The sequence below is a fragment of the Amblyomma maculatum genome, chromosome 10, assembly GCF_055883805.1.
Source record: "Amblyomma maculatum isolate TAMU_Amacu chromosome 10, ASM5588380v1, whole genome shotgun sequence".
Taxonomy (NCBI): Eukaryota; Metazoa; Arthropoda; class Arachnida; order Ixodida; family Ixodidae; genus Amblyomma; species Amblyomma maculatum.
In genome coordinates this window covers 155,894,258-155,909,577 of record NC_139353.1, presented here as the reverse complement: position 1 = coordinate 155,909,577, position 15,320 = coordinate 155,894,258, and positions in this window count along the sequence as shown.

The following is a 15,320-nucleotide window of genomic DNA, read 5'->3' as shown; positions in this document are numbered from 1 at the left end:
CTTGATGGTACTGAAATTACCTCTTTGTATGACTGGCTTGCGGCCGCAAAAGATCTAAGCAACTCGGCGGTGGCGATGGCGACAAACGTGCTCATCGATCGTCGAACGAAGAATGCTCGTCGCACTCGTCAACGCTCAATTTAAAAGCTGCTCAGAACAATCTAGAAAACGTCGCCAACTGCTACTAGCACAACCTGGAACACTGTAGAAACATACGCGAGTGATCGGAATTTTCGAGACAGATCTCGACGCATCTTGTGCGACAACGAAACCGATAAAGGTGCGCCTCGCGATATGGAGCATTAAAAACAAATAACACAGAACTGATACGCGAGCAAGAATCAGAGAGATAAGGCCGCATGCCGGCGGCTGCCAAAAAAAAACAACAAATACAGTTTTGTAGGTGCGCGCATTACTCCCCCCTTAAAAAAACATCCCGCCTCGATGTTCCAAAATAACCACAGCAACTTGAATAGAAACATTACAAAGTTTCAACACCACAGATTCTTTAACGCGCGTAATAAGGCTTCAGACGAACAGCATGTACAATTTCTGGGCGCGAGTTCCGCCGTTGTGATGCTGACGTACCGTCGGGAATGACTTCATAGTCCAGTGGTCCGACGCGGCGAATGATTTTGTCCGGCCCAAAGTATCGACGCAACAACTTTTCACTAAGTCCGCGACGGCGAATTGGTGTCCAAACCCACACTTGGTCTCCTGGATTGTACTCTGCGTGGCGTCGTTGTAAATTGTATCGTCGGCTATCGTGAACTGTTGGTCTTTGATAAGCAGCCGTGCGAGTCGTCGGTCTTCCGCTGCACGCTGCAGGTAGGCGGCGACGTCAAGGTCGTCCTCGCTGGTTACGTGCGGCAGCATTGCGTCGAGCGTCGTCGTGGGCTTCCTGCCGTACACAAGCTTAAACGGGGTTGCTCTGGTCGTCTCCTGGACTGCCGTGTTATAGGCGAAGATCACGTACGGCAAGATCGCGTCCCAGGTCTTGTGTTCAGCGTCGACGCACATCGCGATTATGTCCGCGATTGTTTTGTTCAGGCGATCCGTAAGGCCATTGGTCTGCTGATGGTATGCAGTTCATCGATGGCTTATATGACTGTATTCCAGGATGGCTTGCGTCAACTCTGCAGTAAACCCCGTTCCCCCGTCCGTGATGAGCACTTCTGGGGCGCCGTGTCGCAAGAAAATTTGTTCGACAAAAAATTTGGCAACTGCTGCCGCGGTACCATATAACATGCAGTGCTTTTGCTTCGGAGTAACGGGTGAGGTAGTTAGTGGGCACTATGATCCACTTGTTACCCACAGACGAAGATGGAAAGGTGCCGAGGAGATCTATCCCAAATTGTTAAAAGGGCAGGTCTGGGGGCGGAATCGGGTCTAGTAGTCCTGCTGGTCTGATCGGCGGCGTCTTGCGTTGTTGGCACTTACGAAATGTCTTCACGTAGTGGGCAACTTCGGTAGGCAGTCTCGGCCAGTAGTACTTCTGGATTCGACGCAACGTCCGCGCAAACCCGAGAGGGCTCATCGTCCAATGCTTGAAGAATTTCCTGCCGGAGGTTTTTAGGCACAACAAGAAGCTGCGCGGTCCTGTTCGGTGCGAAGTTCTTCACGACGAGTCCATTGCTTGACGCGAACGATGATAAATATCTCCTGAACACAGCAGGAGGAGAAGCGGTCTTTCCTTCTAAGTAATCGGCTAGTGCTTTCAACTCAGGGTCTGATCGCTGTTGTTCTGCGAAACTTCTGGCGATTACCGGTTCCTAAATGGCGTCTTCGTCGTCTTATTTAGCCGGCGCATCAACACGGGCTCATGGCAAGCAGTGTGCATCATAGTGCTTGCGGCCTGACTTGTAGACGACTGTCATGTCGAATTCTTGAAGGCGTAGGCTCCATTGGGCAGCCGGAGGGGTATTTCAAACTTGCTAGCCAGCCGCGCGTCGTCATTGGCTAGGACCCGTAGAAAATTCTGGAGAGCTCTGGAATATTCCAGACTGGTGAATCACCTTCATCGCCGGGGGATGAGAAAGAGGGTGACGGCGACGCGTACAAAGCTACGCGCTCTCTCGCGCGGGGAAGGAGGCTTTTCTCGAACTCTGTGGAAATTTTCGTGCGCCGCCGCAGGGGCCGCTCGCTGCTCCGGCTTGATAAAAATGTGCGCCGATTTCGTGACACCGGTCATGATGAAGGGACCTATGACGCAATCGCAAAGCTACCTCGTAATTCCCACCTTCAACTTCTGGAATATTACAATTCTGGCTAGATGTCTGGTGAGGTCCCCACGGAATGGAAGTTGGCGAAAATTGTGCCTGTTTTGAAATCTTCTAAACAATCAACAAGTTACGCATCCTTCCGACCCATCGCCCTACTGAGCTGAGTAAGTAAGCTTATGGAGCAAATGATCTGCAAACGCGTCACCTGGTTCCTCGAGAGCCGAAAATAGTATTGTCACGATATTGGCGACTAGGGCTAGGCTATCAGAGCCGGAGCAGGTGGAATTATAAGGTCCAAGCTTTAGGTACGTCCTTCTAGTCCGGAGCCGATTCACTTCGTCCTTTTTCTCCGAGCGCCACTTTCGCTGCGAGCGCCCCCTGGCATTCCTCCCTCCTTAAGCTTGACGCACACAGCACACGTGCACACAGGTGGACAAAAGCAAACGAAAAAAAAAGTTTGCAGATGCCGTCTTTCAGTTACCGCGTAAAATACGGCTTCATGCGTAGGACATGAACTGTCTCTGGACGAGGTAGCCGACGGCCTCTCTGCTCTGGGCCATCTGGGAGGACCTCATAGTTAACGTCGCTGAGGCGCCGCAAGACTTTATATGGTCCGAAGCAACGGCAAATCAGCTTTTCTGATAGGCCACGGCGTCGAACAGGAGTCCACACCTACACCTGGTCCCCGGTGTTGTAGGAAGCTTGTTTGTGGCGGAGGTTGTACCGGCGTGAATCCTTGTCCTGTTGCTGGGCGATGTGGACGCGTGCTAGTTGGCGTGCTTGCTCAGCATGTTGGGCAAAGTGTTCGGCGTCAGTAGAAAGCTCGGTATCTGTTTCGCAAGGGAGCATTGCGTCCAGCATCGTCCGAACCTCTCTGCCGTAAACTAGGCGAAACGGCGTGAAGCGTGTCGTCTCTTGGACTGCCGTATTGTACGCGAATGTCACATATGGTAGGATAGCATCCCAAGTCTTGTGCTGGGCGTCGACATCGCCAGCATGTCCGCAATGGTTTTATTAAGCCTTTCAGTCAGCCCATTGGTCTGCGGATGGTAAGCAGTAGCTTTTCGATGGGCCGTACCGCTGAGATGAAAAACTTCGGCCATCATTTGTGAAGTAAAGGCGGTCCCTCTGTCAGTAATAATACAGGTCGGAGCACCGTGCCGCAGCATGATCTGGTGTACAAAGAAATGGGCAACCTCCGATGCTGTACCACTAGGTAACGCTTTGGTCTCGGCATATCGAGTCAGGTAGTCTGTGGCGATGATTATCCAGCGGTTGCCCCCGGAGGATCGAGGGAAAGGACCGAGAAGGTCCATGCCGACTTGATCAAACGGTGCGCGTGGTGGTATTATGGGCACGAGAAGGCCTGCAGGCTTTGATTGCGGAACCTTCCGACGCTGACATTGCCAACAGCTCTTAACATAGCGCTTAACGACAGTTGGAAGGTTAGGCCAGTAGAATGTTTTTCGTATTCTAGCAAGTGTGCGAGTATAGCCCAAGTGACCAGAAGTTGGTTCATCGTGGCACGCGGAAAGGATTTCCTCTCTCAGAGCTGCTGGTACCACGAGGAGGTAGGTTCTCGAATCGGATCTAGAGCTGTGCTTATAGAGTACACCACTTCTCAGGCAGAAAGTTGAGAGGCTCCGAGAAAAGCACTTAGGTATTGTGGCTGGCTGACCTTCTAAATAATCGATCAGGGCTCGTAACTCTGGATCAGCACGCTGCTGATGAGACATATCTGAAGCATCAACAGCTCCGAGAAAACTGCCTGAGTCACCCGTATGTGGTGAAGCGAGCTCGACGGGCGCACGAGAGAGCGCGTCAGCATCTTCATGTTTATGTCCGGACTTGTAGACTATAGTAAGGTCAAACTCCTGTAGGCGAATGCTCCATCGCGCCAGGCGGCCGCATGGGTCACGCAGGTTGGCCAGCCAACACAAGGAATGGTGGTCAGTGACCACTTTAAATGGGCGACAATAAAGGTAGGGGCGAAATTTTGCAGCCGCCCAAATTATGGCGAGGCATTCCTTCTCAGTAGTTGAATAGTTCATCTCGGCGCGGGATAAAGTACGGCTGGCATAGGCGACGACTCGTTCCACACTCTCTTGACGTTGCACGAGAACCGCCCCAAGGCCAATGTTACTGGCGTCAGTGTGGATTTCTGTTTCACCGTGCTCATCGAAATGGGCTAGAATAGGCGGCGATTGGAGACGGAGACGCAACTCGGTAAAAGCAGCTTCTTGCTCGTGACTCCAAACAAAAGGGGTGTCTCCCCGGGTGAGCCGAGTCAGCGGTTCAGCAAGATCAGCGAAGTTATCGATAAAACGCCGGTAATAACTGCACAAGCCGACAAATCTGCGAACAGCTTTCTTGTCACGTGGAATCGGAAATTCCGCAACAGCAGTAAGCTTGTCAGGGTCGGGCTTCACGCCGGCAGCGCTTACGACATGACCGAGGAATTCAAGCTCATGGTAGCCAAAGTGACATTTCTGTGGCTTAATCGTCAAGTTAGCGGATCGAAGGGCTTCGAGTACTGACCGCAGGCGTTTAAGATGTTGTGAAAACGATTCTGCGAAGACCACCACGTCATCTAGGTAGTCTAGGCAACACTGCCATTTAAGCCCGGCGAGGACAGTGTCCATCATCCGCTGAAATGTGGCCGGCGCGGAACAAAGTCCGAAAGGTAGAACTTTAAATTCGTAAAGTCCGTCGGGTGTGACAAAGGCCGTTTTTTCACGATCTCGCTCATCTACCTCAATCTGCCAATAGCCACTTTTTAGATCGATTGACGAAAAGTACTTCGCACGCCGAAGGCGGTCGAGAGAGTCGTCAATCCGCGGCAAGGGGTATACATCCTTCTTGGTTACGGCGTTCAGCTTGCGGTAATTGACGCAAAAACGTAACGTGCCGTCTTTCTTTTTAACTAGAACGACTGGGGAGGACCATGGGCTATTTGAAGGCTGGATAACATCATCTTCGAGCATTTGTTTAACTTGTGACTTAATAACTTCGCGCTCGGTCGAAGAGACGTAGTAGGGGTGCTGGTGAATTGGGCGGACATCATCGAACGTCACGATCTGGTGCTTGGCAATGGGAGTCTGATGCACTTTTGACGATGATGCAAAACACTCTCTGAATTCAAGTAACAATGAAAGCAGCTGTTCACGCTGGCTCACCGATAGCTCTGAGCTAATATCGAGGTTGTCGAGGGATGTGGGCGGTGGCACGGTTTCTGTGGACAAGCACTCGGAGACTTCAGATATGCGTTCCGCGAAAGCTACGGAAGTATTCCGAAAAAGGTGTCGATACTCGTGCGAAAAATTGGTAACAAGTACCTTGGACTGGCCACAGTTAAGATGGATCAAACTGCGAGCCACGCAGACTCCCTGCGTCAACAGTAACGAGAGGTTAGTTTCGGCTATTGCATCACCATCGTGAAGTGCATTGCATTTGACATTAACGAAGGTGCTGGTTCGGGGTGGCAGCGTGACACTGTCCGCATAAACTCGAAGCACATTGAGTGGTCGCTGTGTACTGCTGAGGGCCACTGCTTTCTCAGTTGAAAACGAGACCTTAAAATCCCGGAGGTCAATAATTGCGCCATATTTACGAAGAAAATCTACGCCCAGAATTAGGTCACGTGAGCAGCTTTTCAGAACGAGGCAGCTTACCACAAATGTCGACTCTTGAATTTGAACCCTGGCCGTGCACATGCCTAGACGAGTAACCAGATGACCACCCGCAGTGCGAACGTGTGTGCCAGCCCACGGAGTCAAAACCTTCTTGAGAATCGCGGCAAACTGGCTGCTCAAAATAGAATAATCAGCGCCAGTATCCAACAAAGCTCGAACATGGCGACCATCCAGTATTACTGGTATGTCCAACGACAGCTTCTCGCGAATATCAGGCTTCTGAGTGTTTGAGTGCTCTGCATCGGTGTACGCGGTATGCTTCACCTGCAATTCGTCGTTGTTGCAGGCGCGTTGTTGCGGTGTCCGTTCCACCGGCAATTCTTCGTCGTTGCGGGTGCGTTATCGTGTCATCTGTTCCACCAGCAATGCGTCGTTGTTGCGGGTGCGTTGTTGCGTCGTCTGTTTCACCGGCAATTCGTCGTTGTTGCGGGTGCATTGTTGCGTTGTCTGTTTCACCGGCAATTCGTCGTTGTTACGGGTGCGTTGGTGCGTCGTCGGTTCCACCGGCAATTCGTCGTCGTTGCGGGTGCGTCGTGGTGGCGTCGAGGTAGCATTATAATCGGCAACCGCGGACTTTTCCAGTGTCGATTCGTAGAGTTTCCGTGTCCGCGTCGATGGGGGGTCTCCCGCGCAGCGATGTCCAGCGAGCCTACCCCCGAAGGTCGCTGGTTTCAGTTTTCCCGCTGGGGGCTGGGCAATCGGCCCTGCGCTGCCCATGAGGACCTCGCAGCAGATGGCGAAGGGCGAGCCCTGGGCGATGGTGATCGAGATTGCCGCAGACGAGACGGAACACCACGGCGCTGGTCATTGAGGAAATCTTCAACGGCTCGGGGCCGTTCGCTGTAGCGAGGCCGCGGAGAATCGGCGGAAAAACCTTCGAGGCCCAGTCGACGGTAGGGACAGCGCCGATAGACATGTCCTGGTTCGCCGCAGTGAAAGCATAAAGGCCGTCGGTCGGGGGTACGCCACTCGTCTGCTTTCCGTCTAGACTGTCGGGAATCCGTTACGTACTGGATCACGGGGGCCGGTGTTGTTGGTGCAGCTACGTTAGCAGGAATTAGGGTCGGCGACTGGGGTGGCGAGTATTGTAGCACCTCGGCGTATGTGGCACGCTGGCACTCAGGTGGCGTAAGGGGAGGAGCAGGGTGAGGTTCACCGCTTGGAAACGGAGGCCGGAGCGCTTGCTGCACTTCGTCGCGGACAACGCTCGCAATGGAGGTAGAAGCTGGTTGATGTGCGCCATACAGCAGTCTGAGTTCGTCGCGCGCAATCGAACGTACGAGCTCACGTAGCGCCGATGCGTCCATGCCATGCGATGGTAACTCGGCAGAGACGGAGGTGGCGTGGACGGTACGATTCTGTGCCGAAGCTCGCTGCTGAAGCACTCTTTCTATTGTGGAGGTTTCCGCAAGGAATTCTGCGACAGTTTTCGGTGGGCTGCGCACCAGGCCAGCAAAAAGCTGCTCTTTAACGCCAAGCATACGGTAGCGCAGCTTTTTGTCCTCGGACATTGTAGGGTCTGCCCGCTTGAAGAGGCGTGTCATGTCTTCGATATATGCCGCGACCGTCTCGTTGGGCATTTGAACCCGAGAATGGAGAGCGTGTTCGGCCCGTTCGCGGCGATCTGAGCTACCGTAAGCAGCCGCAAGATGACGCTTGAACTCACTCCAGGATGACAGCTGGTCTTCATGGTTCCCGAACCATGTCCGAGCGCCATCTTCAAGGCTGAAGTATACGTTGCGAAGCCGGGCGGCGTCATCCCAGAGGTTGAAGGTAGCTACCCTTTCGTAGTGCTGCAACCAGTCGTCGACGTCTTCATAGGTGTCCCCGTGAAAGGTCTTTGGGACGCGGGGGTTCTGAATCGTCACGTAAGTAGGGGCTGCTCCAGGCATTGCGACGACGTCGTGGCTGCCGGTAGTCATAGCCGATGGGGAAAACTCAGGTGGTAGGCCTCGTTGCCTGCGGCTGGTGCGGTGAACAGGCGTTTCTTCGAATATATGACCAGCACTCCTGCTTAGCGGAGGGGTACGGGACATCAGACCTGACCTCCACCAGATTTGTCACGATATTGGCGACTAAGGCTAGGCTATCAGAGCCGGTGCAGGTGGAATTATAAGGTCCAAGCTTTAGGTACGTCCTTCTAGTCCGGAGCCGATTCACTTCGTCCTTTTTCTCCGAGCGCCACTTCAACGTCTTTCGCTGCGAGCGCCCCCTGGCAGTATCATCAAGAAATGAACGGGCTTCGCCAAAATAGATCTGAAATAGATCTACGACTGATAATGTCATCGCACTTGTCTCATCACTTGAAGAATACCTTCACGCTGGGTACGTCCCGAGAGCCGTTTTCCTTGACATCAAGGCTGCTTTTGAGTCTGTGTTTCATCATGCTATTCTTGCAGCCTTGGCCAGCCTTGGCCTCGGTGGAAAGCTTTACAACTGGATTGCACACTATATACAAGAGCGGCCAATTTTTGTGACCACTCCACATGGTCCAACTCTCTTTCACGCAGTGAAGAGGGGCGTACCTCAGGGAGCTGTGCTCAGTCCTCTCCTTTTCAATATTGCCCTTTTACATATAACAAGAATCCTTCCACGATGAGTACGCATAATACTTTTTGTAGATGAGATTTGCATCTGGAGTGCATCATGTTCGCGTTACACTACGCAACAACGGATTCGGAGAGCGTTACTGCACATCTCAATTTACCTGGCTCCCCCTTGTCTTCGTCTCTCATTAGAACAGAGTGTGGCTATGGCTTACACAAGACGCAGCTATCAACACTGAGCGCAGCCATGAAAATTGAGGTTAAACAAACTAAGGAAACCTTTTTCACTATCACTTTAGGCAATTGCTTTAGAGAAGCGCCAAGGAAAGTTTGGAGGTATATGGGCGGCAACAAATCCTATATTATTTCGTCAATGGTTGATGGTTTCCCAGTCTCAGAGGCAAAAGCAGTTGCCGATAAATTTAACAGCTACTTTCAATCCGTATACGCCAGGAAAGATATTAATCTTGTTACAAAGCTTGAAGGGTACATTTCTGCTATGTCTGATGTTATGTCCCAGGAAGGTATTTTAAACATACTGCTTAATCTTGACGCTAGAAAAGCTGACGGAACCGATAGTATTCCTACAGTTTTCTTGCGCCGCTACGCGGAATGGATTTCGCACTACTTCTTCCTCATTTTTAACGCGTCACTAGCGCTGTGTTCTCTTCCGGCAGACTGGAGAGGTGCCCGTATCATACCCATATTCAAGACAACTGATCGCCTTTGTGTATCATGTAATTACCGCCCAATCTCTTTGACCTCAAGAAATTGTAAAATATTAGAACATATAATCTGTCGACACTTAACCGTATTTCTTGAAGAAAACAGAATGTTATCAGACGCACAGCACGGCTTTCGGCGTGGCTTGTCGACTTTGACGCAGCTCCTTAGTGCATGCCATGATTTTGCACTCGCGATTAATAACAAGAAACTGATGGACGCTATATTTTTGGACTATGCGAAAACTTTTGATAAAGTGCCTCATAATAAACTAATAGAAAAACTTTACGAGATCGGAATAAATAGCACACGTATCGAACTCATTAGGGCTTATCTAGAAAACAGGTACCAGTACGTCCAAGTTGACAAGTACTGCTCAGAGACACTGCAGGTAACATCAAGGGTACCGCAAGGATCGGTTCTGGGACCAATTTTATTCCTTATTTATGTTAATGATATCGTGAAAGTCATACACGGTGATGTTAAGATAATGCTTTTCGCAGACAACTGCGTTCTTTATACCTCACTTAAATGTGTAGCTGACCAGATTAAACTTAACAAAGCACTCGCTGAAGTTTAAGGCTGGTGCACAAATTGGAACATGCTTTTAAAGGCTGACAAGTGCTTACTCCTCCGTATATCTATGAACAAAACCGTTTTAAAACATTCTTATTCTGTAGATGGCATCGCAATTAAGGAACCGCCTGCTGTTAAATACCTCGGAGTTACTATTACACACAATCTGAGTTGGGATCTTCATATTAATACAATTTGCACCAAAGCTTTTAAATCTCTCTGGTTTATTCGACGCAAGATTGCAAAAGCACCCATACATGTGAAGCTAGCAGCATATAAAGCGTTAGTCCGGCCATGTCTGGAGTATGCTTCGTGTCTATGGTACCCTTATACGGCGAAACATATTCACAAAGTAGACAGAGTTCAAAGAACAGCTGCCAGATTTATTTGAAACAAATATAAACGCACAGATAGCGTCACAGAAATGCTTGATTATCTTGGTCTCGATACACTTCGAGCGAGGTGTCCTGGGTGCAGGTTAAAATACTTGTATTTAATATATAACAACGTATTACAAATCAACAATCACAATTTTATTACCCCTCACAGTCTGCGCACAAGCTTGCGTTTTGATAACGAGAAAATGATTGAGAAATATACCCCCCTAAACAATACTTTCAAGTATTCATTTTTTCCTAGAACCATACACGCTTGGAATAAATTACCTAGGAATATTGTGGATAGTACCAGAGCCGAACAGTTCGTCGCAAATTTGAAAATGCTTGTGTGAAGTTGTACGTGTATTCCTGCATTGTTTTGTTTTTTTTTGTTGTTGTTTGATATGTTTCATGCTTTGACTTTCTGTAATTGATTGTGATTGCCCTTCTAGATGTATTCTTGTAAGTTTTTTATTTTATTTTATTTTATTTTATTATAGTTTTTATTTGTGTCCACACCTGCTTGGAGTCAAGCGACTCTGCTGTATTTTTAAATGAATAAATAAATAAAAATGACTGGATACCCGCTCCGTTTGGGTAGACGGTCACTATCGCATGTACGATCACATCGATTCCTAGGTGTCATGATTGACAGTAACCTCTCTTGGGCACCTCATATTAAAAAACCCCGCGAGAGAATTGCTGCAGCGATCCAGGTTTTCAGATTCATGGCGGGAACACGACGGGGCAGCAACTGCCGGTCGATGGTACTGCTTGAAAATACCTACGTGGAAGGAGCGTTGCGCTACTATTTACCGATGCTTCAAAGATTACGTTCAACAAGCCAGAAGATTCTTGAAGCCGCACGAAACAGCTGCTTGCGAATGTGCCTTGGCCTCATAAAGGGAACCTCTACAACAGGAACATTTGCAGAAGCAGGATGCCTCCCGAAATTTTGATTGCCGCCCAAGAAACTATGCGCACCCGCCTCCTAAATGTCCTTGAAGGGAAGAAGCACTTCTTAAATCGTGTAACTCTGGCTTAAAATCTTGCAAATGTAACTGTGATTTTGGTCAAGCTGTACAGCTTCTGCCCCTCCCTACTATTACTCAGCCACGAAATCTACTACCACTCACTTTTCCCTCATGGACATTGTCGTCTCTAAAGGTGAATATGTATGTTTCTGGCGTGGATACGAAGAGCCGCGTGCCATAGGCAGCCCTTCTGCAAGCCGCTCTCGCCTACTTAGCCAAGGAATATACACAGTACACACAAATATTCACCGATGGTTCAACTAATCAAGACACTTCTTCCTGTGGCCTTTATGTGCCCTCAAAAAACCATGTCCTGTCTAACCGGTTGCAGCGGAAGACATCATCTACGACAGCTGAGCTCCATGGCACCAAAGAAGCGGTTATCTATATCCTGCGCAAGACCTCCGGCCGATGGGTTATCATCCCGGATTCCAGAGCATCTCTGCAAATCTTGTATAATCTGCTGAAGAAAACCAATTAGCCTGTTTCCCTCGACATCTGGTATCTGCATCATTTGACTATTGCTGCAGGCCACTGCATAAGATTTCAGTGGATACCAGACCACTGGCATTAAAGCCAATGAAAAATCCGATGAAGCGGCTCGTAAAGGCCACCAACATCAAAAATACATTTGGACTTTTTTTTAGTACGCAAGCTTGCCATAAGGCATATTATAGGAACTCATGTAAATGGTTTTCCGTGAGGAACCGGAGCAGGCTCCCGCTCATAGCGTTGTCGGTAAGCCATTCAGAAAAGTCCTCTTCCCTTGTTGTGGTTAGTCCCCCTTCGCGCAGAATCTGTGTCCTTGATGCCCTTCTCTGATGCATCCAAACTGGCTAAAAACTTTGCTACTGAAGCAAAGTATTGACTTTGGAGCTTGCCGACAAATCACTATCAATTTCTTTACTCGATTGAACCACATCTAATGTCTAGAATCCCTCCGAAATTTCCTCGCCAACTAGAAACTCTTTACCACGACTCCGCCGGGACTGTGCATACACAAATAGCTTGCAATACCGTTTTATGTCAAATGAACAGTCCACTTTGTGACAACTGTGGTTCGGTTGAAACTGTGCAGCATATCCTACTTGTGTGTCCTACATACGCTGACGAGCGTGCGTACTGCGAACATAGCATGGAAAAGCTCTCCGCAGTGCCTTTAACCATGGACACTGTTTTAGGTCCCTTAACCTGCCCTGGGCAACAAAGACCCGCAATGAACTTTTAATTTACGTATTTAAAAAACATTGGACTTGTAGACAAACTCTAAATTCATCTTGAATGTTACCCTCCGGCATTTTTCATCTTGTGAACTCTATAAGCACATTTTTCGGAGTCTGCATTTCATGATTTCATTTTATACCATTACTCCACAATGCACCTTAGAACACACTTAATGGCCGCATTTTATCTTCCCCTCCATTTCTTTTAATCTCCTCACGATTCTTTCTTCCTCTTTACTTCACGAATTCCCCTTCTATACAGAGTAGCATGTCAGCGAAATTTAAATGCCGGCTAAAATCTTTGTTCTTCTCTATAGGGTCTCTCTCTGAATTCGAAGAGGCCGTCCGGTGTTATGAATGCCGTCTTTTCGCGGTCTCTTTCGTCGACCTCAATTTGCCAGTACCCGCTCTTCAGGTCCATAGACGAGAAGTACTTGGCGTTACAGAGCCGGTTCAGAGTGTCATCGATGCGGGGAAGTGGGTAGACAGCCTTCTTAGCTATGCCATTCAAGCGGGGGTAATCAACGCAGAAGCGAAGTGTGCCGTCTTTCGTCTTCATCAAAACGACTAGTGCCGCCCAGGGGCTGTTGGATGGTTGGATCACGTCATCACGCAGCATTTCCTCAACTTGATCCCGTATGACCTGGCGTTTTCGCGGCAATACACGGTAGGGGTTTTGACGTAGCGGTCGAGAATTTACGTCCATGATGATGCGATGCTTTGCCAACGGAGTTTGCCGCACCTTTGACAAAAACGAAGAAAACGACGAAGAAAAGCACTCGCTGTAGTTTTCAAGAAGAGTGCGAATCCGGTCTTGTCTTTCTCGGGGGAGCGCTGAGTTTGTGTCGAAATTGGGCAGCTTGGCTCAATTGGGTGCATCGTCTTCAAGTTGGCTGGGGAGGGCGAAGACTTCCCGGGTGCCCGCTAACTCGTCAAGGAAAGCAATCGTCATGTCCTTGTTCAGGTTCCGGTATTTGTTTGTGAAGTTTGTGATGGAGCACATCAGCTTGTCCATGAAGGAAACGGACAATGCCTCTTGCGATGCCAAGTCCTCTATCCAGTAACAAATGAGTATGTCCTTCGACAACCCCTTCTATGGTTTCGGCTTCTTTTGTAACCACAGGGACGATGACGCTTGATCAGGTCGGTACGGTGAACGACGTGATGCGTCGAAGTTCTCGTAGCAGGTGTGGCTTTGTAGGTCGAGAGATTGATGAGTTTGAATCGGAGGTCGATGATCGCTCGATGTTCGATCAGAAAATCCATGCCAAGAATCACATTGCGGGAACAGTGCTGTAGGACGACGAAGCTGGTAGAGTAGGTACGTCCATTTACAGTAAGCTTTGCAGTGCATCACCCCCATGGCGTAATAGGTGCGGATTAGTGGGCCGTCCCAAGTGGTCGTCACTTTCTTGAGCTGGGCGGCGAAAGCTACACTGATGACAGAGTAGTCGGCAGCGGTGTTCACTAGGGCGGTAACCGTGCGTCCGTCGACAGCAACATCAAGGTCGCTTGTTCGCGTCCTAGTATTGCACGTTGGCTTCGGTGCTCCATCTCTGCTTCGTCTCGTGCTGAGGTCGTGGCCGGGGAACACAGTCGTCACGTCGCTGGGCGGCGATGTCAACTTGAAGTCTGGTCGGGATCTCGTCGACGTTGTCGTCTTGTGGATGGGCGATTTAATGGCTCTGGCGTCGTCACTCGTCGTCGGCGATGGAGGATCGTGTTTTCGCCGTGAAGCAACCTCGCCTCCAAAGGTTGCTCTATTTAATTTCCCCTGCGGGGGCTTGGGGACCTTCTGCGCACACTCTCATCGTAGTTACGGACTGACGACGCAAAGCGGGCCCTGTACGGTAATGAGGACCTGAACCGACGGCTCGGTGGCGCAATCTCACTGCTACGCAGATAGTTGTCGATTTCTAGCGGTCGTTCCCCTGGGCGTGGTCGTGGAGCGTCGACTGCAAATCCGCGGAGACCAATTCGTCAGTACGGGCAATGGCGCAGAATGTGGCCAGCCTCACCGCAGTGGAAGCATAATGGTTGGTTGTTCGCTGTCCTCCAGGCGTCGCACTTCCTGGGGCTTGGGGGTCGTTGGTAGGCTTGGAGGGCGGGGGGAGGGGTCAAGGGGCAGTTTTGAGGGACAGGATGGGAGAGGCGAGGGCTTTGAAAGTCTTCACGTCGGGGCGCAGGGCGACTTCATGCAGAAGCGTAGTTCATCGCTGTTGCCTCTTGTGCTGGAACTGTCGCAGCCGTCACTTGCGAAACACCCTGCGCCTGCTAAACTTCTTCACGGAGGCCGTCCGCGAGCGTTGACACCTGGAGTTTTTGCGATGACAGCAATTGGCGGAGCACCTCTCACACGATCTCCCGGATGAGGTCCCAAAGGTTCTCTCCGCTTGCAGATGCGCTGGGGTAGTGACTTGAGTAGTCCGGTTGAAGTGGTCGGTCGTAGTGGCGCATCCGAGTGTCCAACGCCTTCTCGATGGTCGATGCTTCACTTTCAAATTCGTCCACAATTTTAGGTGAGCTCCGGTCAAGTCCTGCAAAAAGCGACTCTAACGCCTCGCATTAAAAATTTCACTCTCTCGCCTTCGGTCATGGTAAGGTCGGCAGGGCAGAACAGGCGCTTCTCTCCTCTACGTAGACCAGAACGGGCTCGTTTTGGAATTGAAGTCTTGACTGCAAGAGGGCCTGAGCTCTTTTTTTTTCAGACAACTTGCAAAGACCATCGAAACCTCTGCTTTGAATATCTCCGGTTCCTTTAAAGAAGTCTCGTGATTTTCGAACCAATTCGGGCATGTCCTTGAAGAACAAAGTAGACTTGCCTGAGTTTCGCAGCGTCGTTCCAGTCGTTGAATTCTTACCCAGGGTCGAGAAGGTCCATCCAGTCTTCCGCATCTTCACTGGGCAGTCCTTAGAAGATGGGGGCT